Raw genomic sequence first — 3,646 nt, forward strand, 5'->3', positions numbered from 1 at the left:
ACACACACACACACACACTCACACACACTCTCACACACACACACACACACACTCTCTTACACACACACACACACACACTCATGCATGCACACACACACATGCACACACAAACACACATCATATCCATCACTGAACAGAACTTCATCTGGTCCCTCAGTTTTCATCAAAGCTAACACTGTGGCTGCAGTTAACACTCACGTTCATCAGTCAGAGCTCATTTACATACAGATGTTTTTATTTCTCCTGTTTCCACCAAAATGGAGTTTTCGCTCCGTTCCTCAGTCGCCTCTGGCTGCGTTCTCTAGCAGCTCTGTTTAAACCGCTTAAAGCGTGGTGATATGACCAATCGAATCTTTACCACAATATAAGTCATTTATTACCCAAATATTTATCATGATATAAGTAATTTATAACTAAATTAAGGAACAACATCACAATATAGTAATTCTGCCTCAAATCAGAGACATTACTAATTGAAATTAAAGCCTATTTGCAATATTGTTGCTTAAATGCCTGCTAATTAAATTTAGAAAATGTTAAACTCATGCCAGACTCGTTGATTACTAGTTTTCACTTACAACAACCGATTGTATCTTCATTGACGCTTTTTGAAAATTGAACACTCTGGCTGAATTTGAATCTGAATTTGTCTCATATCTGATGAAGTTTCCATTGATTCTGTTATTTTCCTGTTTATCTCTGTGAAGCTGCTTTGACGCAATCTGTATAAAGCACTGTAGAAATAAAGGTGACTTGACTAGACTGTTCATTGTGTTTGGATGCAGGAATCACAGATCAGATGGTGTCTGTGTCTCAGTTCTGGTAAAAGATGTTTTCACTGCATGATGATGATCACTGCAGTAAATCAGCTTCTCTTCTCAAGGTGAGGGAACATCTGTGTGTGTATGTGTGTGTTTGTGTGTGTTTGTGTGTGTGTGTGTTTTCACCTTCCTTGTGTTGTCAGCATGATTATGAAAGTGGGCAGGGTCGCATGCAAATCATGTCACAGCTGCAGGACACCTGAGATGGAGGGGGAGGAGCTTGTTCATTATGGATGAAGCAGCTGCTGCTCTCGTTTCAGCTTCACTAACCTACATACATGAGAACACACACACACACACACACACACACACACACACATCAGCTGTGACATCACTTCCTCCCGCTGACCTCTCCAGGGATCCTCAGTCATGAATGAGCGTCTGACCTCTGACCTCTATGTCAATGGGTTGAGACTTTCACTGAAATCAAATGCTGAGCGCTACATGAACATATATTCACGTAAACTCATATTCCACTCTGGTATGTTCATGCATTTCAGATGAAGCATTAATATTTTAAAAGAGGAACAGTAATATAAGTGATCCTGTAAATGTGTTAATTAAGCTCAGTAATCAACCATGGAGTCGTTACGCCGCGTCCTCTCGTGTTCAATGACAGTATCACTCATTCTGAGGTGCTGCTGTTAACATGATTCTGGAAATCATTTCCCGGGAGACAGAAAATCCATCTGACCTTCAGCTCTGAGCTGAAATGAGCACTTAACAGGAGCGAGGCCGTCCTCGAGCGCACGTGAGACAAACACACGATCACAGAGTCACGGAGAAGCTCTGAGTCTGATCGATCGGAGCCTCGCGTTCATCAGGAACATCAGCCTCACACCTGAGAACCTGAGTTTGATGAGCTACTAGTGAATGATATACAAAAGATCTACACTTTAAATAATACTAAAATTGAAACAATAAAAATAAAACACTTGCTAAAACGATGAAATATTTTATTTGTTTAGCTGCATGTGATTTGAACATTAACTGAAATAAGAGAACCGTGAATGTGTGGATAAATTATAAAAATTCTTAAATCTTAAAACTTCAAAATAAATAAATCAATAAATAAAATAAAAATGAATAAATAAAGGGGTTTAACAAATTTAGGTTATAAAAACATTGTGGGAACATTATTTTAAAATGTCCAGATTTTTTGTGTCGTGATTAGAATTGTCTTTTTCACCCAAAATATAACGTTATTTGAATGTTTATTTGTAATATTCTGAGAACATTAAAATGCCCAGTTTACTTACATTACTTAAAGGTTACAAAAGCATTTCTTAATTGTTCTGCTAACTTTATTTTCACCCAAAATATAACATCATTTGAACATTTATTTTTTTAATATTCGACGAACATTAAAATGTTCTGTTTTCTTGTTGTGATTAGAACGTTGATTACAAAAATGTTTCTTAGAATCTTAGAAAGTACAAACAACATCATAAAGATGTTCAGAGAAATGTTGATCTAAGAATGTTGATCTCTCATCAGTGAGAATGTCATATTTTAGTTATAAGTGCATTCCTTAGACATTACTTTAAGAATGTTATTTAACATGTATATAACTTTTAAAAATGTTTGAGGACGTTCCGTTAGCTGGGACAGACTGATAAATCATTTGAGAATGGCTGGTTTCTGGCAGCAGAGATAAAGCAGCGAACAGCCGGGCATTCTGGGATAAAACACGCGGACTCAAAGCGAGCTTCCTTCAGGATCCTCTGCAGACGAGGTCACGACCTTCAGCAGAAAACTCCCCAGCAGCAGTCTGTCAGGTCCTGATGAACACACTCTGCTGCCTGTCACAGATGATCTGCTTTCTGAAGCACGACTGCGTCTGAAGTGACTCTGAGCTCAGGAACACGTTCACACAGAGCCTCGCTTTGTTGTGGTTGGAGGGATTTGAGCTGCTCGTATCACTTCAGCAAACTCACGCTTCTCAAGCAGCTTCACGCTCTTTATGCCCAAGAGTTTTACAAGCTGAGGCAAAGTAGGGCATCTCGTTTTGATCCCGGTGCCAGCCTCGGCTTACATCCCTCCATCGCCGCGGTCCAGGGATTTACTCCACGCCGGAGGCCTGAACATCACATGACGAAACGCTAGTCTGGAAAACAGCGCGTTTCAGATGTAAACACGTCTAAATACTTTCACTTACAGCCCATTAAACATCCTGATATTGATCATCATTATTGAATGATTTTTTTTTTGCATTTCAAGTTTTCTGAAAAGTTATGTTGAAATATGCAAATAAGGCATTATCTAATTAAATATCCCTAGTAGGGCTGGGTTTTGACACAAATTTCACGATTCGATTCTTATTCACAAGCTTGCAATTCGATTCGATTAGATTCAATATCGATTATTTTGGATACGTATCAGGTACAGTACATGCCAAATTTTCTCAAGGAAAAAAAATCTCTCAACTAATGCTGTAAAATATACATGAGAGTCAGCTGGTACTACATTACTATAATATTGAAGGTTAAAATTGACTGATTTGATAAAATTTCACTTTATGAAGTTTTTAAAATAATAAGGTTAAAATTACATAATATTTCTACTTCAAATTTTTTTTTTTTTTTAAATATAAACATAATGGTGGCTGTCATAAAATGATGGATTTATTCAAACATAAATTAAACATTGAAGAACAGTAAAATGTATAATGAATATGTTATATGGTGCATATATTTAGCAAAAAGCCCCTCTCTACAGTAAATTTTTCTATCTGACTAATGAGTTTATGGTCACCAAATATGTTTTTCTGAGGAAAATGTGACTTTACGTGACGTTGTTTACAAGCCGTTATATTGACGTCTTTG

The sequence above is a fragment of the Sinocyclocheilus anshuiensis genome, unplaced genomic scaffold (assembly GCF_001515605.1).
Source record: "Sinocyclocheilus anshuiensis isolate Anshui unplaced genomic scaffold, SAMN03320099.WGS_v1.1 scaffold2373, whole genome shotgun sequence".
NCBI lineage: Eukaryota > Metazoa > Chordata > Actinopteri > Cypriniformes > Cyprinidae > Sinocyclocheilus > Sinocyclocheilus anshuiensis.